This window comes from Stenella coeruleoalba (genome assembly GCF_951394435.1).
Source record: "Stenella coeruleoalba genome assembly, chromosome: 14".
Classification (NCBI taxonomy): Eukaryota; Metazoa; Chordata; class Mammalia; order Artiodactyla; family Delphinidae; genus Stenella; species Stenella coeruleoalba.
This window is the reverse complement of record NC_137160.1, coordinates 6,745,820-6,773,729: the sequence shown is the minus strand read 5'-3', so window position 1 is coordinate 6,773,729 and position 27,910 is coordinate 6,745,820. Positions and strand designations below refer to the sequence as shown.

Genomic DNA, 27,910 nt, shown 5'->3' with positions numbered 1-27,910 from the left:
CTGCATTGGAAAGTGAAGTCTTAAACACTCGACTGCCAGGGAAATCCCTCCAGCTTTCTTTTGGTTTCTATCTGCCTGGAATATCTTTTTCCATCCCCTCACTTTCAGTCTATGTGTGTCCCTAGGTCTCAAGTAGGTCTCTTGCAGATAGCATATATATGGGTCTTCTTTTTTTATTCATTCTGCCAGTCTGTGTCTTTTGGTTGGAGCATTTAATCCATTTACATTTAAGGTAATTATTGATATGTATGTTCCTGTGACCATTTCCTTAATTGTTTTGGGTTTTTTTTTTAGGTCTTTTCCTTCTCTTGTGTTTCCTGCCTAGAGAAATTCCTTTAGCATTTGTTGTAAAGCTGGTTTGGTGGTGCTGAATTCTCTTAATTTTTGCTTGTCTGTAAAGGTTTTAATTTCTCCGTCAAATCTGAATGAGATCCTTGATGGGTAAAGTAATCTTGGTTGTAGGTTTATCCCTTTCATCTCTTTAAATATGTCCTGTCACTCCCTTCTGGCTTGCAGAGTTTCTGCTGAAAGATCAGCTGTTAACCTTCTGTAGATTCCCTTGTATGTTATTTGTTGCTTTTCCCTTACTGCTTTTAATATTTTTTCTTTGTATTTAATTATTGATCGTTTGATTAATATGTGTCTTGGCATTTCTCCTTGGATTTATCCTGTGTGGGACTCTGTGTTCCCTGGACTTTATTGACTATTTCCTTTCCCATGTTAGGGAATTTTTCAACTATAATCTCTTCAAATATTTTCTCAGATTCTTTCTTTTTCTCTTCTTCTTTTGGGACCCGTATTCAAATGGTGTGTTTAATATTGTCCCAGAGGTCTCTGAGACTGTCCTCAATTCTTTTCATTCTTTTTTCTTTAATCTGCTCTGCAGTAGTTATTTCCACTTTTTTATCTTCCAGGTCACTTATCCATTCTTCTTCCTCAGTTATTCTGCTATTGATTCCTTCTAGAGAATTTTTAATTTTACTTATTGTGTGTGTTCACCATTGTTTGTTTGCTCTTTAGTTCTTCTAGGTCCTTGTTAAACGTTTCTTGTAATTTCTCCTTTCTATTTCCAAGATTTTTGGATCATCTTTACTGTCATTACTCTGAATTCTTTTTCAGGTCTGGTGGGTTTTTACCTTGCTCCTTCATCTGCTGCATATTTCTCTATCTTCTCACTTTTTTTTTTAACTTACTGTGTTTGGGGTCTCCTTTTCACAGGCTGCAGGTTCATAGTTACCCTTGTTTTTGGTGTCTGCCCCAAGTGGGTGAGGTTGGTGCATTGGCTTGTGCAGGCTTCATGGTGGAAGGGACTGATGCCTGTGTTCTGGTGGGTGGGGCTGGATCTTTTCTTTCTGGTGGGCAGGGCCACGTCTGGTGGTGTGTTTTGGGGTGTGTGTGAACTTAGTATGATTTTAGGCAGCCTCTCTGCTCATGGGTGGGGTTGTGTTCCTGTCTTGCTAGTTGTTTGGCATGGGGCATCCAGCATTGGAGTTTGCTGGCCGTTAGGTGGAGCTGAGTCTTAGTATCGAGACGGAAGTCTCTGGGAGAGTTCTCACTGATTGATATTACATGGGGCTGGGAAGTCTCTTGTGGTCCGCTGTCCTGAACTCGCATGTCCCACCTCAGAGGCTCAGGCCTGACACCTGGCTGGAGCACCAAGACCCTGTCAGTCACATGGTTCAGAAGAAAAGGGAGAAAAAAAGAAAGAAAATAATAATAATAATAAAGAAAGAAAAAGAATATTAAAATAAAAATATAATAATTAAAATAAATAGAGCAACCAAACCAATAAACAAATCCACCGATGATAAGAAGCGCTAAACACTAAACTAAGATAAACATAAAAATCAGAAACAAATCAGTCGCAGACAGCAAACCCGAAGTCTACCGTTGCTTCCAAAGTGCACCACCAGAATTTTGCCATGATTCGTTGTGTATTCAGGCATTCCACAGGTGCAGGTACATCAGGTTGATTGTGGGGATTTAATCCACTGCTCTGGAGGCTGCTGGGAGAAAGTTCCCTTTTTCTTCTTTCTTCGCACAGCTCCTGGGGCTCAGCTTTGGTTTTGGTCCGCCCTCTGGGTTTAGGTCGCCCTCAGGCATCTGTTCCCACCCAGACAGGATGGGTTAAAGCAGCTGCTGATTAGGGGGCTCTGGCTCACTCAGGCTGGGGGGAGGGAGGGGTACAGAATGCGGGGGCGAGCCTGCGGTGGCAGAGGCTGGTGTGATGTTGCAACAACCTGAGGCGTGCCGTGAGTTCTCCCGGGTGAGTTCTCCCAGTTGTCCCTGGATCACGAGACCCTAGCAGTGGTGGGCTGCACAGGCTTCCAGGAGGGGAGGTGTGGAGAGTGACCTGTGCTCGCACACAGGCTTCTTGGTGGCGGCAGCAGCAGCCTTAGCGTCTCATGCCCGTCTCTGGTGTCCACACTGATATCAACGGCTTGCACCCATCTCTGGAGCTCGTTAGGCGGTACTCTGAATCCCCTCTCCTCATGCACCCCAAAACAATGGTCTCTTGCTTCTTAGGCAGGTCCAGACTTTTTCCTGGACTCCCTCCCAGCTAGCTGTGGCACAGTAGCCCCCTTCAGGCTGTGTTCGCGCCGCCAACCCCAGTCCTCTCCCTGGGATCTGACCTCCAAAACCGGAGCCTTAGCTCCCAGCCCCCACTCGCCCCGGCGGGTGAGCAGACAAGCCTCTCGGGCTGGTGAGTGCTGGTTGGCAGCGATCCTCTGTGCGGGAATCTCTCCACTTTGCCCTCCGCGCCCCTGTGGCTGCGCTCTCCTCCGTGGCTCTGAAGCTTCTCCCCCCAACCCCCGTCTCTGCCAGTGAAGGGGCTTCCTAGTGTGTGGAAACTTTTCCTCCTTCACTGCTCCCTCCCAGAGTTGCAAGTCCTGTCCCTATTCTTTGGTCTCTATTTGTTCTTCTTTCTTTTGCCCTTCCTAGGTATGTGGGGAGTTTCTTGCCTTTTGCGAAGTCTGAGGCTTTCTGCCGACGTTCAGTAGGAGTTGTTCCACATGTAGATGTATTTCTGATGTATTTGTGGGGAGGAAGGTGATCTCCACGTCTTACTCCTCTGCCATCTTGAAGGTCCCCCTGTGCTATTCATTTAAATGAGCTCAAAAGCTAATCAGTTTATGTACCAGTGATGATTCTTTCTTAAAAATAACGTATATTTACTCTGGCTAATTGAACAGCAAAAAGAATTCCGGAAAGATATCAGTGAGCTCACAAAATGCATTGTAAATTAGAGAACTGAGCTTGAAGAACAGGAAAGAAAAAAGAAAGAAAAGGAAGGAAGAAGGAAGAAAAGGAAGAAAGGAAGGAGGGATGGAAGGGAAGGATGGATGGAAGGAAGGATGGGTAGATGGACCAATAGATGGATGGATAGATATAGACTGGGTCACAGTAATCACCTGAAATAGTCAAATTCGAGACCCAAGAGCAGTCTAGTTTAACTATTTCTGTAGACAATGGCAATCAACTCTTAACTCTGCAGATGATACTGTGAGTAACTACTAACTGTGCTGATCTTTGCACCGCTGTCAACATCACAGTTCTGGAAAGAATATTCAGTTTTTAAAGATTAGATCACATTTGAATGTCTCAGCTACTAACACACTGAGATTCACACATTAAGAAATTTTCCAAAATTAATTAGGAGAGATGTTTAGGTAGGTAGCTTTGAAAAAAAAACAGGTCACCATAGTGTAGATTTTAAAATTATTTTTAACAAATCAGTTAATATATCTGTACATATGTATATATAGATATTGTCCACAATTTTCCAAAACACCAATTTATTTTTTCCAGTCTCTATTCAATATATACATAATAGTGTGGAAAATATTGTTAATAAATTAAAGTTTTAATATTGAGTACATAAATACAGTCATTACACGGTGGCTTGGAGCACATGAATCAAAGTAATTGATGCAAGCGTAAATATTTCTGTCTGTTTCTGTAAAGTTTGCAATATGAAAGCCGTATTGATTTGGAAATAAAGTTTCTCTTTTGTTCCCTCTCATTTTATATAGAATTTTTTTTAAGTTGTAATACACTATCCCATAGGTGAAATAATGTTTGTTGTTGATTTGATCTTCTAGGTCTAGATGTATTGAGTTTGTCTGTTTGTTTTACTATTCCAATTTTTAGTGGAAAAATGAGGCTCAGAGAAACTCAGGTGTTGACCAGGATAACACCATTACGCTGTTCAGGTGTGTGTTCAAGATTCCGCTTATATTTAACTCCTAAACTGGAGAATGGACATCCCCTTGGACTAAATCCAAGTGTTAACAGCTCTTTAATCTTCCCTGTCTTGACCCCTGGGTGTGCAGTACTTCTTGCCCTGGTATCTAAGAATGGCTTCTCTGTTCCAGAGTAAAATAAATCAGGATGTATTAGGGAATAGTCCTAAAAGTGCACAACTTTGGAATAATATTCATCGACATTTACCTTAGTACTTAAACGTCAGTGAGGTATTAAAAATATATATTCCTGTCCTGCTTATCGCATCCATGTTTTCCTCTACTTTCATGTATGTGGAGCTTACTTATAATAATGCTTATTTAATTTTCATGTCTTTTACTTTCATTTTCTGTGTCAGTGCAACATCTCTTTCTATTGATTGTTTCCTCTCTCTTTTATAGATATTTCCCTGCTCTTTTGTGTTCCAGGTAATTTTTGATTGAAGGCCAGGCTTTGTGTTTCTAGAGACTCGGATACTGGATTTTGTTATATTTTTGTATATACGGCTGGGTTTTATCCTTAACTAGAGTTAAACTCCTTGGAATCAGTTATATTCTTTTGAAATTGCTTTTATGATCTATTAGGGCAACTTTACACCTACATGTTATATACGAAAGATCTGCAGGCCCATTTGTTTACATAAAGTGTTGAGAAACCTGAGATGTGGGTCTTCCATTTTGTAATCCAAACACAGATGTATACCTACTATTGCACTTGGGCAAATTCCACCCCTGCTAAGAGAAATATAGTGAAGTGGAAAATTGGAGAGTCCGTGTGACCAGGGTAGAAGATTAGTTCTCTAGGCCAGCCTCACCAGTAACTCCCTACATACCCTGAGCAAAGTCACACTATAAAAGGGCTTCAGTTTTATTATTCCTGTAATTAGGTGTTTGGGTTAAAATGAGTCCAAGTTCCTTTATGCAGCTTCAACATCCTTTCCTGTATTTGCACAGTTGGCTCCAGTGGTAGCATACTCCCCTAATCCCCCGATTAATGGAAAATATTTGTGTTCATTTGCTCGGGCTGCCGTAACAAAACACCACAGACGGGGTATCTTAACAACAGAAATCTATTGTCTCACAGTTCTGGAGGCTCTGAAATCAAGGTCTCAGCAGGGTTGATTCCTTCCGAGGGCTGCGAAGGAAGTGTCAACCCCAGACCTGTCTCCTTGGCGTGTAGGTGGCTGTATTCTCCCTGTGTCTTCACATGGTCTTGCCCTTGTGTCCACATGTTCTCTTCTTATAAGGACACTGACCACATTGGATGAAAGCCCACCGTAATGACCTCATTTAGATGTAATCACCTCTGTAAATTCCCTCTATCCAAATATGGTCACATTTTCAGGTACTAGGTGTTAGGACTTCAGTATATGAAGTTTGGGGGGAACCAATTCAGCCCATAACATCCACTGACCCACCAGAACACATCTGCCACATACTGAATGTTCAGATACATGAAGATCATTTTTCTGTGCTCTGCCTGTTACATAACTTTTTGTCAAAACTATCTTATAATTATTATAGCTGTATGGCAAGTCTCAGTACTTGGCATGCAAGGTCTTTATTCTCTTTTCAAGTGTGTCTTAGTTATTCTTGTCTATTTAAAACTTTATAGTAATGGTTGATCATTTAGCAATGTAGCGAATCTGGACCATTTGTGAGTAAAAAATGTGGGAAATGAAAATCCTAGATTATGCCAGTTATATGAGATTAGATTAGTACACATATAGAGAAAACATTAGGTTGCTTAATCTAGAAATAATCAGAGTGAGTATGACCAGGCAAACCACTGTTTTTAAATTGAATCCCACTTAGTAGGGAGCAATGAGGAATCTTGAAATCAACTCAGGAAAAGTAAACGTTCTGTTTCAGTCAAGATATAGTACTAATAGAATTCTTAACTACATGATGTATTGTTTGCAACTATACAGATCATGAGAAGTTAAAATAATTTCCCCAATAATAATCCATAAACATTCATGCACAAGGGAAGCCATCCCCTAAGCCTGAATAATAATGTATAATGATTTGCTACCAAACATCTTTTTGTGTCATATTCTAAAAAATTATACTAAACTATTTCTTAAAAGTGGTTTAATGTCATTGCCTTATCTATTATTCCTAGTTATATACCCTTGTATGAAAAAATTCATACCATGTGTCCCCTCTTTCCGTGATACAATTATTTCTTGAAGTTTTAAATACTTTTTATTCTACAATATCATGCTCAATGGGTACGTTGCTCTCTGAAAATAATTTCCTTTTCGAGATTTTTAAAATTTTTTTATTTTTTGATATTTTTGAGAGTTTATTTTTTGTCCTGGCCATTATAACCAGAGAGTATTTTCACTGAAAAGTCATGGCTGGGATTGAAGTGACAGGAAGTAAGTACTTTTTGAAAATCCAAGATTGAAAAGCATGACTCACAGTTTGATACTTTTTACAGGAAAAAAATTGTTTTGTAAGAAAGATGATGTGAAAATTGAGTGCCGGTGATAGTGTGGGAAGCAGAGACTAGATGATTTAAAGCCTTTTTTTATTTTGAAATTTGTATTAAGGGCATAAATTTCCAATTTGTGTCCTAAAAAAAGAAATAGTCTGAAACCACAAAACTCAGAGCAACATAATATGGTGAGTATATGAATATACAAATAAAAAGGAGTAGTGAATAGTTTTTCAAAAATATTGTGTCTTTAAATTGAAAGCCATCTATTTAAAAAAGACATCAAATCGTGTTGTCTCTAAAGTGTCCATATTCACATATAGATGTGTGCATCCAAAAATTATTTATAACTTTCATCATCTAAAAACTATTATGATTATTGCTGCTGTTTTTACTGCTTCCGGTGCTGCTGTTTGCTGTTTTTAATCCCACCTCTATTTAGGGGCCAATGAAGCCCCTCATCGGTGATTTTTTGTGCTCAAACTCACAGTAATTCAAATTTCGCCTTTTTCTGATATTGTCTTCTGTTCGTATATTTTTCTGAAGACCTTCTCAGCAGGACACTGGCAGAGCATGATAAACCATATAGGATTTTATATATATATTTGCTCTTTTGTCAGCCTTCATTCATTTTAGCTACACTTGGCACTTTACATACACGTTCTGAGTTAATCCTCTTAACAATGGTATGAGGTGGTATTTCCTCCTTTTGAAAAAGGTGAAATTTTCACTAATGAAGAGATTTTGTAGAGGTACATGTTTCATCATCACAATGTTAGCAGGTAGATTGAAAATGGGGAGTTTGTTCATTTCTACTGCCTTGAGTTATATTTGAAAGTTTCCTTTACCCTACGGTGAACATCATCCCTGCTGTGTCTTAGTCAGTCAAATTTCATCCCTTCCAATTTTGATTGTTTAACTTTTTCAGTCTGCATTCTTCTGATTACTCACTGACCTATATGAAATTGGGTGAGTCAACAATACATGTAAAATAACTGAAATTAATAAACTATTTCAACGTTTTCTTCAATGGACCTAGATATATTTTAAGGTAGGAATCATTTAGGTATCTTATTTTTCTCTTATTTGGGCTTCTAAATTCCCCTGTGTATTCTTCAAATGAAACATGGTGATAATTCTTTTGAAATATAGGTGGGCAAGTATGAACAGAAACTACATTTGAAAATAATAGGACAGAATTAAATGACTGGAAGACTTAGGAAATTTGCATTAAGAGACACAAGTACAGTATTTCACTCCCAGAGACTCACTATATATGTAAGAACTTTATATATGTTGAATTTTACTTTTTCTGTTAGGCAAAATAGACTTTAAAATAGCTGTATTTATAATATATTTTATTACTTGTAAGATTTGTTCAAAATAATAAAATGCATAATTATATGAATATTATATATGAATATTATTGAATTATATGAATATTATAAGAATATTCTTCCTACTCAGTATCCAGAAAGCTTATGGGATTTATCATTTACTGTTTAGGGAATGTACAGACATTATTTTTCTCTGCATTAAATGCTATGTCCTGTGACACCAAAAGGAAATAGTTGACCTGTGGTAAATAATTTTCATGAATATAGAATTTTTTTTTTTTTTTTTGTGGTACGCGGACCTCTCACTGTTGTGGCCTCTCCCATTGCGGAGCACAGGCTCCGGACGCGCAGGCTCAGCGGCCATGGCTCACGGGCCCCCCTGTTCTGCGGCATGGGGGATCTTCCTGGACCGGGGCATGAACCCGTGTCCCCTGCATTGGCAGGTGGACTCTCAACCACTGCGCCACCAGGGAAGCCCTAGGATATTTTTATTACATGCATCTATCACTCCTTTACTTATTTTAGTGTTAAAAGCTAAGTTTCTAAATAAGTATACTTGATATGCTAAGGAAGGAAAGGACATTGGCTCGTATAAAATGCTCAGTTAAAAACAGGGGAGCCAGAAGGAGAGAGCAAGAAATATAATTAACAAAAATAAGTGTAGCAAAGTGAAAATAATTGCAAATATGGTAGCTATTAGTCTAATGATATATATATATATAAGCACTCTAAATATTATCTAGAGAAAAAATTATAAATATATTCATACCAATAAGGAACCTAAAAATTATACAGGATATCTCATCACCATAGAAATAACACCTGTTTGGCTTTGGAGGCACAGGAATCTAATTATAAATTAAGTCATATCATTGTACAATTAATTAATATACTGATATAAAGACCCACCTTAGAGAACTAAGGTAAACTAGACTGATAGATGGCTTTTTACTTTAGTAGTAAATATACAATTGGACTGCATTATTTAGGATGAGCCTGAAGTAAGTTTTCGTTAGATATTAAGATTTCCAATTCTTCCCTGTTTCCCTTATTGTAAAAGCAGTTTGTCATTAAAAAGTGTCTTCTCACATCACCTTTAATCATTTTCAGTACACAAAATTCTTCTTTAGCTGTTCCTTTGTCTAAATGTTACATTTACATATGCCAAAAATAAAATATACTGTTTTCATACACATACTTTGTTTCCTTCCCTCAGTTTAAAGAAGCATATGTCTATATCATTTATCTATCCATCTATCTATCTACTGACTTCATGCTATTAGAATTTGTTTTGCTATAATTAGTGATTATTAAATAACATAATCATTTGGGGACTTCTCTGGTGGCACAGTGGTTAAGAATCTACCTGCTAATGCAGGGGACACGGGTTCGAGCCCTGGTCCGGGAAGATTCCACATGCCGCAGAACAACTAAGCCCATGCGCCACAACTACTGAGCCTGTGCTCTAGAGCCGACGAGCCACAACTACTGAGCCCACACGCCGCAGCTACTGAAGCCTGCATGCCTAGAGCCCGTGCTCTGCAGCAAGAGAAGCCACCGCATTGAGAAGCCCACACACCGCAATAAAGAGTAGCCCCTGCTTGCCACAACTAGAGAAAGCCTACATGCAGCAACGAGGACCCAGTGCAGCCAAAAATAAGTGAATAAATAAATAAAAATTAAAACAATAAATTTAAAAAAATTATCATTTGGAAATATTATAGTTTCCTATATAAGACACATGTGATTAATAAATTTTGAGAATGTGCAGAACATGGGAGTATGGATAATCCATTTGTCAATTAGCTTATGTTATTAAGATATATCTTAAAGAACCTTTAGCACATATACAGTAGACAATTCATGGCTTCCACATTAATTCTGCATTTTTTGTCCTGTAGCATGTGGGCGGGGGAGGGCACAAGAGACTGCCCAGTCTGCTTGATGTGGGTCAGTCTGCTTCGTGGTGTCTGGGTGGGAGCCAGGGGTCTCAAGCCCTGTGGATGAATAGACTGCTTCCTCCACCACTTGTTGCTGTGGGTTCTCTGTTGCTGTCCTTGTTTGCAGGGCCAGGCCCTCCTGATGTCCTAGCGACTCAATTCAGGGGAGGAATAAGCCTACCAGGGCTGACTTCTGTGGCTAGGTTGAACCCAGAACCCAGATGTTGGGCGGGGAAGTAGGATGGCCTGCCACTGTGGTGTTCTGTTCTGGGTCCTAAAGCGATTTGCATTCTCTTTACCGCCGTGCAGAGCCCTCTTTTGGTCGCCTCCTGCATCATTTCCAGGGATTATAGCTGTGCTTAGCAGAGTGAGCATCGAGAAAAGGATTATGCCCTCTTGTCTGGACCCAAATCTGTTATCTCTTTGTTGTGATATTCTCTCTCTGAAAAAAACAACCCCTTTTTTGAAGCATACACAGTTTGTGAGCACCTATTCATGTGTGTATGTATGTGCACGTGTGCATGAACATTTATAACCGGGCATTTTATGCTAAATCAACCATTACTATTGCATTTATATATTTTCTCATATTTCCAGTAGTTTTAGACCTACCTGTGTTGATGAAATGGTATTTGGATCATAAAGGTTTACAACAGTTTTATCTTTGTGAATGGAAACTTTTAACAAAATATTCTCCTTTCATGGTCAACACTTTAGCTTTGAAAATCACTTTTCTTTTTTTGTTCCTGCTGAGTTCAACTTCCATCAGTTGGTTTGCCATAGATGTTGAACAGTTCATTCAGTCTCTCACTGCTTCAGTTTATAACACGGTATAAAGTCCAGGCTTTGGGACCCGTGACACCTGGGTAAAGATGCTACAGTCTTTCCATGCTGACTGTTGAAGGCTGGGCAGTAGGAGTAACCTCTCCTCATCTCCATCTGTCATATTTAAATAGAAATTAGTCATATTTAAATAGAAATCATCATGAAACCTACTGCATAGATTTTTAGGATGAGTGAATATGTGAACATACCAGTCATATGGTGAACTTTATATATATGTTATGTAAATTATATATTAATATATCAAGTTATCATATATTAATTATAGCATACACATAAAATTACATATTAAGATATATTACATAATATATATCAATTATACATCATATATTATATATTTTGACAGTGTAATTATATTATTAACAGAAAATAATTTCTATTAATTTTTTAAGCTTTGTTTTATAGCATCTCGATTAATTATTATTTGTTGGTCATTACATTTTATTTGTTGTATTTATATGAATCTACGTAAGAATTTATTCCATAAATATTAGTTAAAGAGGGGTTCATGCTTTCTTTTCAGTCGGCTCTGGTTTACTTTATAACTAATGCTCATAATTCACAATCTGCTCTTTTGTAACCTCTTCATTCTTTATATAATTTTAGCAATAAAACCTTTTGGCCTTTAAGTTTAATAGGCCCAGCCTCTGTGAAGGTTTGAAATAAGAGACCTATGTATTCTGGTGCTCAGATTGGAATCAACCTTGAACAGGAAATTTATCTCCAGGGAGCTGCAGGGAAAAATGAGCACATTTCAAATTGTAATTCAGAAAACTGAGTACTAAACTACTAATATGTAGTAGGCATTTTGTTAATACATTATTTTATGTATTTCTCAGAAAACTTGCATGGTGAGTAACATTGTTACTCTTTGTTGAGCACTTACTCTCTTTACCTTCTCTGTAAATTCCCAGAGAAGCTTGTATAAAGTCCATCTTTGAAACTAATAGTAATGTTTTTCTTTAGTGCTTTCTCCCCCATTTTTCTGACCTTCTTGAGAGCGGGATCCTTATCATTTTGAGTTTTCTATCCTGGGGGCGTAGCACACTGCCCAGCACATATTTGGTTATATGAGGTAATGAACAAATTGTCTCTTAAAAATTAGGGAGACTCTATCAGTAGCCTTCGTAGTGGGAATTCCTCACAGAGATCATATTTTATACTCTATAAAATCACGCTGTGATTGGTGAGACTTCGTTAAATGGAGAGTCAACTTGTATTTGAAAATCATAAGCACTGAGCTGCTGTATCCAGGAGGATGGTAATTCAGTCAATTGAGATTGCAGCTTAAGTGACTAATATATTGACTTTGGTAGTTTTCACTATTAAGGAAAACAGTTACATGATGCAAAGGGGGAAAAACTACTGTGTGCATTTGAGAATGAGTGTGTGTATGTGTTGGTGTGTGTGTGTGCTGGTGTGTCTTTCTGCCTTGGGGGACAAATGAGGATGCGGTGGGATTTGATTGAGGATGGAGGGAGAGTCTAGGTGGTGACTCTGTGAACATATGTCAACCCTATACTTCGTACCGGTGCCCTGTCTTAAATTCTCTTGCCTCTCGATTAAATTGTGCCTTTGAGGTTCTGTTTTCTGACATCATAAATTGTATGAAAATTTAACTAAAACTCCTTTGTAGTTAGTTTTTACTTCACTATTACGTACAGTAGGGTAATTTCGGAAAGTAGCATTTAATTTATCCAGACTGACATATTTCATTTGGCAAGTTTTCTAATAACATCAGAGCATATATGAACAATACTTTTATTAATTACCAATATGTCTGTGATATTAATTACCAATGTTAATTACCAATTAATTACCAATATGTTTACTTTCCAAATATCTGTGATGTGTTATGTTAAATATAAGTACTGGAAATGTCTATGTACAGAGGTCTTTTTGAAACACAGCACTTGATGAACATTTCTTTTAACAACAACAAAAAATCAGTCTCAATTTGTGCTTCAGATAAGGGAGTCCCACATTAATAACCTCTTATTTACTCAGAGAATACATAGCAGTATATTTTTTAAGAAATGATACACTTTGTATTAATAAAGCTTTTTTAGTTCTTAAATTTTCATCTCAAGAATATTATTTGTTTCATTTAAGGTTGTGTTTGCTGCTTTCAAAGCTGTTAATTTTGCTTGGAAATTGTGGCTTTTGTGATGTATGAAACTTATACAGCTGTCAATCACACTGGAACAAAATGTAAGGATCATGGAAAGCTTGATGTTAACCGTGCAGTTTAGGAAAATTAGCGATCTGGGGGGCTCTGTATAGATGTTCGTCAGTCCATAGAATAAACTATAAAATATATTCCTGCTTTGCTATTGACAGATAAATCTAGAGAGACAATCATTTTTGTACATTTATAATGGGTTCCGTTGCTGAATAATAAACACAGGTAAATTCATTTCTGATATTAGAAATGGCAGAGCTTATCTGGGGGAAAAGTTATCTGAAGCCATTTTATTAGCAATGCATATTTTAAAACTCTTCCCACTGGTACTTGTTTCTACTTATTTAAACATAGAAGGATGTTCTCATGTAGCTGGGGATTGATATTACTACAGATGCAAACAATAATTTACTTGGCCCTGCGTTCTTCAGAGTCATCTGAGAAAATGTATTTAACATTAGGTAGCAGTTAAGCTGTGTGTTTTGAACTTACCTTCCCTACTGCATACCTTATTTCAACAGCTAAAAAGCATACTTCTACTGTGTATGCAGTTGGTTTTAGAGTTTGCCTACTATTATAAATGCTAAGTCATAATGTGGAGTGACTTATTATTACTGTTTTGGTAAGCATTCCTCGAAAGGCATTGTCACATTAGGAAAAACAGAAAAGAAATATGCCACTGATGTATTGTGTATCTTTCTGGAAGTATGAGCTATGAATAAGTATGATTAGGATGAAAATTTTAAACTCCCTTTAAATTCGTTATGTTAGGTGCAGATAGCTGTTTTGAACAAAGCAAAAAACAATCAGGAAAATTCGAGAAAATGAAGTTTAGCCTATGGATGTATCTGAAGTAGAAAGTATGCCCTCTATCAGATAAAGAATATATGGCTAACACTTATGAATGAAAGAATTCTGTTAGAAACTTCTATAGGAAAAATGGATTTCTACTCAATGTTCGTATTTTCCAACTTAATTTTTTTATTTTAATAATAAAATATTAATAAATGAATTGATTAATGATAAATTATATATGTATATATATGTAAATACCAGGCTCTAATCCATGATCTGCAGTACCTAAGAGACATTTTTATTTCCCCATTTCTACCTATACATTTTGCAATCTATAAAAATTCAAAAGAATAAAAGATATGTATGCTATATACGTATCTATATATTTTATTTTTAAAAACTAAGCTGTCTTTTATCATTATAGGTTTGCCAAGGGTTTTAAAAATCATAATATAAACACATAATTCTTAAATATTTGTGTTGAAGGCAGAATAAAAGTTTACTGAAAGGTGAATTTATCTCTTACAAGATTACAAGAATGATTCTTTTCTTTTCCCAGAGTATGATGAATCTTATATTTCAGCTAAAAGGTAACACGCCTCCACAGTACTATAAAACTTGTCTATTTTCCCAAATATAGTGAAGCCCCCCTAAATGTTATGTTTGGAACTCAGTCTCTATGTTTGATGGAAGGTTTTCCTGGAGGACAGACAAAAACTGCTCCCACGCAGACTGCAGACAAGTGATTAAAGGTCTAGCTATCCTCTCAAAACACGGAAGGAATTGATGTTTCAAACGTGTTTCTCATGAAATTGTGGGACATGTGTAAACAGCACATACAGTTCAGGATACAAGTCACAGGCACTGGAGGCTATGATCTCACCTCCTGTCCAGGGTTTTTCCCAGCTTAACCCTGGGCAACACCTCCCTTGGGATAAGGTGGCGATCTGTCTGGTCGGCTCATTGGGATCTCGGCAGTCTTGTGGGCTTCCTTGAAGAAGTCTGCACAAAACAAGGTTCTGCCTGTGTCTTCAAGCTCAGGTAGCAGAGGTGGGCTGAGCCTGTCCAGTTTGGGGAAGTCACAGAGGCACAAAGCACTCAATGTGGAGATAAAAAGCAAACCTTAACCAAAAGCTCTGGGGCACTGCCGCACCTGCTGGGAAGCTCTTGGTGTTTGCTTAGACTGCAACACATAACGGAAACCATCTACAGTGGCTCCGCCAAAAAGGAATCTGTCTTTCCCACTTTCCCTCAAAGCAGCTTATCAACTTCAGCAGCCTCTGTTATCACCATCCCAGGATCCATCTATATTTTTACTTTTCTATAATCTGCTTGTGACTTTCATCCTCTATCTCAAGGTGAAAAGGCAAAAATTAAACACACACACACACACAAAGAAACAAACGTGTTGGCAAGATTTTCGAAGCTCTTCTGTGACTTTCAGTTACTTTTTAGCAGCCAGAACAAGTAATTCTGGAAGCATTTTATCCAGAGGCAATGCTGCCCAAAATAAAACTGGGAATCTGTTACTCAGAAAGAAAGGGGAATCGACGTTTGGTCGGCACCAGGAGTGCCAATCATTTCAAGAGGCTAGCATTCATCTCTTTAGTCAAAGTAAGACTAGTTTACCAATTTGAATTAATTTGAATCTGACCATAACCCTAGTCTGCTCTGTACCGAGGGAATGTTCCTTTATTGTCTCATCCACATTGGAGATGGAGAAGTTTTTATATAAGATATAATCTCATTATAGTAGGAAAAACGTCTCAACATCAACTGGTATTTTATATTCAGTAACATAATATTAGTAAAAATCGGTTTCATATACCGGACAATTATGTTTTTACAATATAATAATTGATTAGAATGACTATTAAAGGAGGGCCCATTATTTTAAAAATCTAAAATTTTAATGCATTAAGAGACTTAATAATGGCCTGTGGTTTGAGAAGATTTCAATTTTCCGATGTTCCAATTTTTCTTTCTTCCAGTGATAGAATATTGGTAAAGTATGATTCACCATAGACTCAATGTCTGAACGTATTAAGATGTTCGTTCACATTTAAAGCAACTGTGACAGCTATCTGGCAATCATGAGGAATAATGATGTGGAAGACTTTCAGAAAAGGCTTGGGCATCAACTGGTGTCACTTGTCATCTAGAGATTTCATTCCTGCTAAAATGCCCATGAAAATTATAGGAATCAATTTATTTTGCTTGGAGTTATATATAGAGATAATTTCATACTTAGGAAAATGATATAAATATGTTGAACATCTGTCAGAGAAAATGTACTTGATTAAGGAAGCTATCAGAAAAAATCATTTGATTAAGAAAACTATCAGTTATACAATATGGCAACTATTATAAAGTACGTTTTATTTGTCATTTATAATCTCACTCTACTTGCACCCATTTTTTGGATGATGTATTAAACATTTTGGACTGTAATTATTTTGGTTGGGATCCATTAAATTTGAAGAGGCTCTGGCCGCTAAGCCTTCCCAGATGTTTTTTTAAGAAGTCGTTATTTGTATTTTCTCAATTTAAGCCAAACCAATAAGACTGGCATTTAGCTCATTAACAGTTCTGAGAATTTACTGAGCATAAAGTTTAAATGACTTCCCTTATTTAATTATTCAGATTATTATTCAATGAAAACTATTTTTACTTTGCCTAAAGCTCTTTCTTTGACCAACATGATACCATGAAAACACTGTTGTTGTTGAAATGATTGTTAGTTTCCGGGGAGGAATAAATAATAGTGGCATTCTTTTGGCACTGTTCATCTAACCACACATTGGCATGGATGCTTAAATGCCAGATCATATCTTGGGAGTTCTCTTGTGGAGAAGGATGCTGTCTAAAACCTCACCAGTTCCAGAAATATTTTCACCTAAGGGGCAAACCATGGCTAAAACCAAGGATCTGGTTCTCTGTCTTCCATTTGTTTAAAATTGTTCTGTTTTCAAAGGGAAGGGATTCATGCTGCAGGGACCACAACAGAGAAAGTTTTGCAGATTCCAGGTTATCTAAATTCTTAACCTCAACTTTTGGGATCCTCTAAACTTCTGTGAGGGGATTTTTAAGATACTATATCTGTAAACTCTGACAAGTACAACCCATTTTTGACACTTAAGGTCTTTTGAGTAAAATTTCTATATTTGTAATCAGATTCTGAAAGGACTCTGACCAATAACAATTAAGAATGACAGATACAGGCAAACCCCCTCCATCAGAAAGAGGCAGGGCCAGGATTTGAAAGCAGATCTTCTGAGTTTCTGTTCAGGGCATTCCCTATTAACCACACTACCTCTGATTTGAAGGTAATCTTCCTTTCTCTGGCGAAGCAATATCCGTTTCCTTTTTCCCTGAGATGTAGTGAATATCTGTGGTTTTTAGACAAGTTTGCAAGTGTGTGCTACATTTAATAAAGGAAAAAAATATCTTGGAGAGAGGAAGAACAAAGCCAATGAAAATCGTATGTCAGCACAGTGTGTGTTTGTGACACCTGTTGTGTAAAACCGGTGCTAGGCATACTTTCCATATTTTCTTGAGCGAAACTTTTGCTCTGTTCCCCAGGGATCTTTAGTCGTCAGGCTGACCAACACTGCCAATGACAGGTAATTTTCCAAGGGAACAAATGAGAGCCTTGCCCATTAATGTCCCCTAGTGGTTTGGAAATCATCAAGCAAGCAAAAGATGTTCTATGCACAGAAAACATCCCAAACTCCTATCCTCCATGTTTGCTGTGGATTGTCTCTCTCACTTTCCGACAGAAAGTGAGTCCAAAACCAATGTTTATATGACTGTCTAAACAGATCTTAGCACCTCGATCTTATAAACCACGCCGTGTGCATTTCCATCCAGCCCTCTCAACCTTTTATGCAGCTTGATTTGCAGTCAGCGTTCATTTCATTCAAGTAGAGAAAATAAATAAATGGATAGACACACACATTGAAGCCTACTCCCTGGCAGTATCAGTCACTTGTTATTTTACATTTTAATGCATAAACCATCCCTTAAAGCTAGTTTTCCCAAATAATTATCGACTCCACTTGAGTTATATATCCTGAAAAGAAATGCTTTTCCGGAGCCATTCCCACTTGGGCTTGCGTGAAAAGCACCAGAAAATCCTGTTCAGGAGGCTTATTGCCTTGATTCCTTTTCCTGTGATTCCAGTTACTCATGCACTGTTTTCCACTTCTTTGCCTTTTCAATCTGCAGCTGACAGGACTGTGCAGATGAGATATTTTCCTGTGCAGCACACACGTGCCTTTTTAGAGAGCACTGCATGTGGCTTTCTGGAGGGAAATTAAGTCCCTCATTTACTTTCACATTCTTGATATATGCAGGGAAAATGCATTGAACATAAATTGCTCTATAAAGCGTAACTACCTTTTTTAATTTTAAAATAGTTTTAGGGAAAATGATTCATGGTTCAGATCTACTGCTTTATATTACATAATAGCTAAAATTCAGTTCATCAATCTATATACAAACAGTGAAGAGATTTTTAACCCGAATTTGATAATACAGAAGAAAAAAACACAGGCTCTGTGTTAGTGAGCTCGGGCTGCCGTAACAAAATACCATAGATTGGATGGCTTAAAAGACAGATGTTTATTTCTCACAGTTCTGGAGGCTGGGAAGTCCTAAATCAAGGTGCTGGTAGATTTGTTTCCTAGTGAGAGCCCTTTTCTTGACTCAGAGAAGGAAACTTTCTTGATGTATCCCCACATGGCAGAGAGCAAGAGAGCCCTGCTCTGTCTTCCTCTTCTTATAAGGACACTAACTGCATGCTGGGGGCCCCACTCTTCTGACCTCATCTAAACCTAATTACTTCCCAAAGGCCCTACCTTCACATAGCAACATGTTGGGGGTTAAAACTTCAACATAGGAATGGGTTATGGTGTGATATACAAATATCAGGCTGTTATCAAATTTTCAAGTCAATTTATCACTTTCTTCAGGTAGTTTACATTAAATAATGATAACATTCATCATTAAATGCTTCTCTTTTCAAGGGGAGAATTAAAGTCCTCTTTCCCACCACGTGTGCTCCCTTATAATCTTATACTGAACAATTATTTCATACATGACATCTGTCCAGCTGTCCATCACAACCCTAGTAGGCATGTATGTCACTCTATAGGCGTACAGACTTCCATATGGCCTCCCTGTGTTCACACTGTCTTCTCAGGTGTGGGTAGAACCTGTGACTTGCTTCTCGTCAATAGAATAGGGTAAAGGGATGGGAGGGAAGTAAGATGCTATTGTGAGCAGACCTATTTTCTTTTCCTCTCTGGTTTTGAAGAAGTAAACTGCCGTGTATCTTACATCACGTGGAAATAACTTCCGCCAGCAGCCCGAGGGAACTTGGATGTGAATCCTACCACAGCTGAGCCTCTCATCCTCCCAGCCACGGCTGCACCTTAGTGAGATGCAAGCCCAGCTGAGCCAGCTTAGATTCCTGACCCATGCAAACCGCTAAGTAGGAAATGTATGTTGTTTTAAGCTATTGAGTTTGTGGTGATGGTTATGCAGCAATAAGAAACTAATTCATATCGGTTTCATCGTACCCATTGTCAGCTGAAGAAACCGTCACCAGGCAGCTAGATGGCAGACCTAAGAAAAAGATGAGTAAATTGATTTCAAAAAAAGATTAAAAAAATCTCCATCCAACCGCAGACTAAAACACAGTGGGTCTCGGTTACTCTTTTCCTTCAACCCTGCTTGCCTCCAGGTGGCAGAAAACTGCTCTTTCTGGGCAGCATATTCTTTAATTCGCTGGGTGGGGCAGAGATTGTCTTATATTTTCAGCAGCATAGATATGTGCTTTCTGAGAGGAAGCCCTGTCTCTGCGGAAAAGGGTAAAAGAAGCAAACTCAAGAATCCCAAAGGGCTCCCCAGAGCAGCAGTCAGCTGTAATCCAGGTACTGGTCCCTCTCCCTCAGCCTGGCCTCACCTCCTCCACCTTCATCTCCACCCACACCCACACTCCTGCCCGCCCTCCAAAGAGAGCTTAGCTGCTCAGGAACAAATCCTTAGTAATAGTAACCGCGTATTAATATTTAATAGTATAAATATATTTAGAAAACACAATAACCCACATACATATTTATAAACTTAAGACAAGTGTTTTGTTCTGGACCTCCTATGAAGGAGGGCGGGCCACTGGGTGACTTTATGTCATAAATGGAATGGCACTGGTGCTGCAGTTTCCAGATAAGACGCCTCCTTGCTATTCGACACTTCTTAGAGAAAAAGAGTCAACCTGCAGAGAGTGTAATCCGTCATCTGGTTTTCAACAAAAAAATTAGAATGCTTCAAACGGGTCCCTCATACTGATCAATATAGCAAGTTTTAATATATGAGGTTCTTGCCAAAGCAAAAATAAAGTGTTTTGTCCCCCCTTTCCTTAAATACCATTTCCTTTCTTGTGCTGAACTGCTACCTAATTTCTTGGTTAAATTTCTGTATTATTCCTCCTGGGCAAGGCATTAGAATCCGGGGGGGTGGGGGTGAAGGGAATTCTTCAGTTCCTGATTGCCTTCAGGTCAGCCGGGAGCTCTAGAAGGAAGGGCATTGTAAAAGCAACAACTTCAGTAATTCAAGATATTTGACAACCTATTGCATAATTATGTCTTCAAATATTTACAAAGACCAGAATCATTGCTATAAAACATACGCAGGGCTGATTTATGACTGCTTTCACATCACTGCTGAGGACAAAAGCAAGGCCCTTCGTTGTAGACGGCTGGTGTTCATTATCAATCACAAAACTATCAAGCAAGCTGAGGATAACGGTAGAAAGGAAGGAGAGAAAGCAAAGGGAAGAGAAAAGCTTGTTCTGCTCGCCTCTTCCCTGCCAGGTCCATATATTCTTTCAACATCTATCTCACTAAATCCAAGGTGACAGGTGCAGTAGGAAATTAACTTGCGTCTCTTTGGGTCACGCTGGGGAAGGCTCTGGTTCTTTCTAACAAAAACTTGGCAACTTGCTGTTATTCCTGCTCTCCTACTCATCTTCCCAGGAATCTGTGCTGCATAATAACTGTGTGCAAAAATCAGAACATATGGCAAGCAAACTAATTACTATATCAATATTTCACTCTGTTGTCAGTGATGGAATCTTCGTGGCAATTCTACAAGTGTAGCTAAGGAGCGATGCCAGCATGTTAAATACTGTCACTAGCGGTACGCCTCCTATACCTAGCTTAGTCTTAAGTCATGTCTTACGGAGTTGGTCACTTGCTGTGTTTATGAAGCAGGGTAACCTCTAGAGGGGGGGCTCACTGACCTCTTAAACAGTCATTCTCCATTATGATCTCGCCTAATTACGAGCCATATGCTCTCAGGATTTGCACACCGTGGATATACCACTTAAAAGAAAACCTGCTCAGCATCTGAATTCTAAATGAAAAATATTACTCGGCAATGTAAGAGTTCATTCATCACTCCAACAAAGCTGTTAGGCGGACAGACAGTTGGGGTGCGGGTACAGATGAATACTGAGTGGTGATGATGATGCGGTGAAGGTAGCTGTGAGCATTTATCGCGGGCTTATTATGTACTAGACAGTGTTCTAAACATTGTTGGCAAAGATGACCTCATTAAACACTCATTAAAGAACCTACCAGACAAGCGTTTTTACAAGCATCTATTTAACAGGTGTGGAGACTCAGGGAAGGGGATTTAAATGTCTGCAAGTCTGTTCACCACCGAATGAAAACTGGGGGATTTAAATACGTTGACCAGATCCAGTGACACTAAACAGTATTGTACTGCCTTCACCCGACTTGTGTGACCGTATTTATCTGCAATGTGCCACATCTTACCCCGGGGAGAGAACTTTTCATAGGTCCTAGCTGGCATCATTTGGAGGGAATAATGAAAATACACTTAAATTCTGTTGGTGGACATTATCCCAGCTGATGTATGGACGCATGTGTACATGAGTCCTTGTGGCATAATCACAGTAAATGATTGGAGACAATGTAAAATTCTCTCCGTGGTTTGGCAGGTAGATAATTATGATAAATCAGTCTAATGAAGTACAACACAGCCATTCAGAAGGATAAGATAAACTTATCGATTCAGATATGGTGAGATTGCTACGAATCGCTATTATTTGAAGTCGAGATGTAAAACAATGTTTACGTACTTACAAGATAGAGAGGGAGATGAAAAACAATACTGGATGGATAAGATCTTAGTATAGGAATTCAGGGTTTTAGAGTCTAGGGTGGAAGGGAGACTGATCTTCATATTTAATTTGAATTTTTGAATTTCTTGCCTAAGCAAAATGTAGCATCATGAAAATAAAGTAATGAGGTAAAAGGTAGATTTGAAAACAAAGGTAACAGAGCAGGTGCCAGATTGACTTTCAGTGAATTATTTGGCCAAGTGTGGGCTCTGCCTCCTTACCTTGAAGCTCGTGGTGTTCCGTTAGAACAGAGGCTGGCAGGACATATTTGAGGAAGTTGTTACAGGATGGCCGGCTGAAAAGCTAGCTTGGTAGAATTCTGCCTATCAGCCAGTTCCTCATGGAACACTGCATCCTTCACAGATTTTCTGCTGCAGCTCTTAGAACTGACTCTCAATTCTATTTCACTCCAAGGACTGACGTACTTCATAGGCATGTCAAGGGCAGAAAATGAAGGAAGTTGTCTGATACATGACACCACCGCTGGATAGTGGCAGAGGTGGAATAAAACCGTGGGTTTCCTGATGTCAAATCGGTTCTTTTTGACCCCTTATATAGGAGAAGGGAGGTTTCACTTCCCTGAATAGGATGAGCAGAGAACAGGGAGGGAGATGGGAGCACAGGGCACATTGTACACAAGCAAATAAAGCTCTGGGCCGGATGTGATGCCTGTGGTGCATGTTCCCCGTGGAATTTTCTGGACATAAAACCGCTTTCACAGAAAACACAACCCTAGCTAAAGGTGCCCTGGGCCTTTTTTGGTACTTGATGCTCTTTGAAGGTGCATGAATAAAATGTGTTAGGTTTCCCAGTGCACAGAGGCCATCTACCACAGTGACAGGCTCCAGCGTTGATTGTTGGAAGCCAGCTGGGGCACCCTTTTTCAAGCTTTTGCTCAGCTGCCCCAGAAAGATGGCCACATGCTTCGACTTCTATAATGAGCTTTCTAACCCGGATTGACAGGTTTCCTTTTGGGAACTGTGTGAGATACATAACTGGGACTTCGTGCTTTCGAAAGGCAAGATGTGACTAAAATTGCCGCATACGGACAGTCACCTCTGCCTCATCTTCCTCTAACACTGAAAGCGGATCACATATCACATACACATGCATGCATGCACCCATATATGTATTCATATATTTGTAACTATGTATTTACAGTTAAAGAAACATTGAGTCTTGAGTCGTAAGACTCAATGTCATAAGACTCAATTTATGACTCATAAATTGAGTCATAAGACTCAATTTCCTTTCTAGTTTCTAACATCTTCTTTCGTCACAAAAACGTTACTGAACATTCTAACAGTTTCAGTAAACCTAGAAAAAAGTTACCTGTATTTGAGGATTTGGGGGAAGTTACATATGTTCTTAGCACTGCTGGTAGCTCTTCAGTGAATGTTATATACTTTTGTTTCTCTCTTCCCTTCCTTCCTGATGCCTTAAGGATACACTACGTACCATAATTAACTTTGTACTTGGGTACCATTGAATGGTGTGGGAAACCTGACCATGTTACTATAATATGCTGTTGAGGATGATCCTTTTATAAATACTGTAAGGAATCTAGAAAAGAGAAAATACCAAAAAAGTGTGAATCGAAATGTGACTTTAGGCCCGTACTATGAACAGAAAGAAAAAATCAAATTAAGGGAAAGAGAAAGGAAGCTTCTCTATTGCTTTTGTGTCTCCCTGTACTGTACTCTTTTATATGCCACCTGCTTCCAGGGTCCAAAGTCAGACTAATAAAATTCATGCTTTTAAACTACATTATAGGTTAAATGGACTGGCCTGGAAATATCTCTACCATTTGTAAAAAATATGTCTGGATGAAAACGTGATCTAAATACTAAACAACTGAAGGATCTTTTGAACTAGAAACTACTGACCATTTAGGACTGCCTGCACTTATTTTTTTTAACTTTCCAGGTTTGTTATTTCTTGGTGCTTTGACATATTATAATATGGATAATACAGTATATAAAATCACCAGCTAAAGTCCATAATATTTCCTTTCTAGATATCTCCAATTCTGTTTCTCCTTTTCTGTCTAATATAGAATCATGAAGTTATTTCTGTAAGAGTCTTAGAATAAAATATTATGCCGTTTAATTTAACTTGGAAAAAAATCTTATAAAATGAATTGGGTTTTTAAAAATATATTTTATATAATTTATCATTGATATTTAATGCATCTTATTTAATAAGGTGTTATTTTGACCAGAGGGACTTTCCTAGTATATTATTGCCCCTTTTGTATTTGATACAACTGCCAATTTTCAAATAGATGTGTACACACACACACACGATTAGGGAGACTAAAATTTTTATTAAAATTATTGGGTCTGACATGAGAAGCATTCTGTTTTAATAAAACAGTGTTCGGACTAGCAGCTACTTCAGGCTAAATCGATATTAAATCTTTCAAAAGAATCAGTTCAGTAACAATTTAAGTTTGCAATCAACCTCTTTCTGTGCTGATAGAAACCGAAGCAACCAGCTATATCTTATCAAAGGTAACTTTCTAAATTACCCAGGTTATGAGCTTTGCTTGAATGCATTTTTCCCTGTAAGTAGCTAAATCATCTCCTATTTGGATTAATTATCACTGATAATGAATTCTTAGCTTCTTCTTCCCTGAAGAATTTAAAGAGGTTATAAGAACAGCAGAAATATCTATACATAGATCATGTCCTGTTTAAAAAGATACTGTTTTCCTCCTAAGCTATGCTGGGTAGAGGCACTGGCTCTATTAAACAAACAGTATTGTGGATGTAAGTGTTTTATTCTTTACCACATTTGTCAATATAGCAGTGAAATATAGAGAATTTATAAAGTGGCAAGAATTGGATCTCAAAGGTCCCTAATATCTAACCTCTGCCTTAGGATATAAAGGTATAGCAATGACACTTTTTCTAGGTTTTCACACAAATATTCTCCTTTTCAAGCTTAGCTAATACGTAGAAGTTACAAGCTTTTGCCACTTGTGAAAATGATACGTATTTGGTTTCTTCAACCCCACTTTTCCCATTAAACTTCCAAATTTAAAACTGGAAAATTTAGTATATCTCAAATATTGCATTTGAAAGGCATCTTCAAGGGACTATGAACTGGGTCCCCTAAAGCAAATGGAGTTTTAAAATTTCCCTAGAGAATCAAGAGATAAAGTTGCCTGAGTTATACAAAAACTCTATGAATTCTTTTCAACAAATAATCTCCTTGCATTTTGCAAAGCGATGTGTTTTCATTTCTGTTGGTTCTTCCATGGAAACCTCTCAGAAACTGTTTCCCTTTCTCTTACCAGTGCCTTCCTTATTTCACACCTGGAGGATGGTTATCTTTCTCCTAGCCTCCTCCCACTTTTTAGTCTCTTCTCTCGCCAAGTTATTAACGAATTAATTTTCTCTAAAATTCTGATTTATTTTGTTTTCTATTTTAGAGGAAACCTTTAAGCCTCATTTTCTAGAGAGAACCCCTGAGCCACTGGAATTTGTCATTATAATATTTACAAAACTTATTTCTCATCTGATCTCCTTCCTTCTGTGTACAGCTGTCCGGCTCTTCAGTTCATTTCAACTTTTTTTAGTAAATATGTGTGAGGCCATACTTGGAGACAGGTATTGAGAATTCAGAAATAAGTAGGGCAAGTTCCTTGTCCTTGAGAAACATGAAGTCTGGACCAGGAATCACGTTTGAAATAGAAATTCAGACGCTCGTGGAAGCACAGAAGAGGGGCATGACGCTTCTGAAATAGACCCATGCCGTCACATCTTTGATGACCCGATCAGGTTCTCTGATTGGAAGATCTGGACATGGGGGAAGGGAAGTTGGAGGCAGCTAACTAGTTGGAGGGTATCCTGGGTGACTGATCTGGGGCGCATGTTTTGCTTTCTCTGGTTGGTCGTCAGTTGGAAGCAGGGGAGGCAGGGAGGGGGAAGAAAGGGGGTCAAAATAGGGAAGCTGGCCGTCATTAATCAAACCCTGACCAAGTCCTGATCTTTCCAGGACAGGTGCTGCCAAAGCTGTGGTTTGGTTTGCCAGGCTAGTTGCTGCTGAAGTTGTGGTCACGGGTCTGTTTGTCATGTCGACCTGCCCGTCGTCCATTTGTATATTCGCTGTCTGAGACTTGAGCTCAAGGACCTTGTCAATTTCCTACCTATTGTGCATTCCTCTCATCACATAGTAAATATTTAAAAACAACCCAAAATACTGAATGAACTAATTATGCACAGTTCTTTAATTGTCTGACTATGTGAGTATTGGGTCCTTATCAAACATATCATCCTAATTAATGTTTCCAGGAGAGTCACAAATTAATGTCTGCATTGAAGAACAATAATACTTTGTCCGGTTAAATACGGAAATGTTTTCAATTTTATGGGGTGTATGCGTGAAATTGTAATAATTTAAAGGACATTTGTTTGAACCTGATCCCTGAAGAATGATGCTGATGTGGAGGGGGTTATATGATGGGTGTGTAATGGCTCCCCAGCTGGAGCATCTTAATAACAGGTCTTCAGTATGGTTACCTTATTAATATCTCTCAGGTGCAGGCTTATGTTATTCACATATAATTATAGGAATAATTAAAAAACTGAAGTGTAAATGTGTGTTCAGCATAGAAGTATTGCTCTTTTCAATATTTACGGGACCTTCACGTACCGGCTGTGTCTGTCTTCCTGCAAGAAATCAAATTAAGTCAAAATCAAATCAGACGTTGCTTTGAGAACATGTCGCTAGATCCCATATGCCCCAAATACCTGTTTCATGGCTTTCAGGTAGTCTGATGAACTAAAAGGACAGTAGTTTCCTTCAGACAGAACATACTTCCTCCTGGGCTGTGCTTTTAAGTTCGACATTTGCTTAAATGATTTGTTTTCTTTTACACGTTACTCACATTACAAATTATTTTTGTCAAAATATTTCTTAGGGTGTTTAAAAAATGTTTCTTAGCTTAAATTTGTTGAGATTGATCCCAATCATTCAGGTTGAAATGAGCACTTTTCTGCAAGTTCTATACATCCGCTCTGAGTTTCTCCACTTCGCTACTTCATTTCCATGTTTCAGTCTACCATGCTAATTCCTCTTCCAGAGTGTTACAGATAAACTTCTTGAAAATGTCTAAATTACCTCTTTCTACTGCCAGCAGCTTTTGCTCTGCCAGTTGCATGCCAGTTATATTCTGTTGCTGCTAAGGTCACAAAAGAATTCTTCATGGCTCTCTCTCTCCATGAGTCAGGTTTGGTCCAGATTTTGCTGGACCTTGCTGATCATCCTGTTACTCCGAAGACCTTTACCCCTCTGTGCCGCATGATGGTGGGAAGTTTCACATAAGAAAAAGAGGTTTATTCTTTAAATTACAGCAACTAAAACGAGTAAAGACTTTGTATATGGAATATGGGCTATCCAGTCTCAAAAGCTTATTAATATTTCTAGACTTAAGAGGCTGAAGAAAAATAGAAGCAGATAAAAAGAACAGAATGGAAGAAAGGAAGGAAGGAAGAGGGAGAGGTTGATGGAAGTCACATGAGAATACTTTTCCTAGATTCTTCTTGGAAGAGGACTAACTAGGACGGATGGCTGCAGAACTGATTAAAAATGCTTCCCATAGACAGGTTGGGGAAGAAATGGCAGGGGATACCATAAGTGGCTTGTTTTTAAGGGAGAGTGATGGGAAATGTTGTGGAGGGCTACAGAAATGCAGGGAGTGGCTGAATCCTAAGAGTTGAATCTTGAAATAAGCACTTGAATATTATCCTTTTTCAATAATTTCTAGGCAGATAAGTGGGAAGTAATATCTCATTATTATTTTCATTTACATTTTCCTGACTACTTGGGAGTTTAATATTGCCAAGGGGGAATGTCAGCGACATGGGCCTCTGATACATTAGCTTGGAAATGTAAGTTGTTACACTTTGCA

General features: G+C 38.3%; 1 protein-coding gene across 3 annotated transcripts in view; it reads left to right on the top strand.

Moving 5' to 3' along the window:
* Positions 1-27,910, top strand: part of LOC307196893 (uncharacterized protein) — a 965,113-nt gene that overhangs the window by 777,968 nt on the left and 159,235 nt on the right. The window contains exon 13 of one of the 3 annotated variants that reach the window (XR_013831270.1): positions 23,767-24,556. The exons of the other annotated variants lie outside the window; for them this stretch is intronic. The gene's annotated coding sequence lies outside the window, so the exon portion shown is untranslated. Of the gene's footprint in view, positions 1-23,766; positions 24,557-27,910 lie in introns of those variants that run through there. 3 annotated transcript variants of the gene reach the window in all.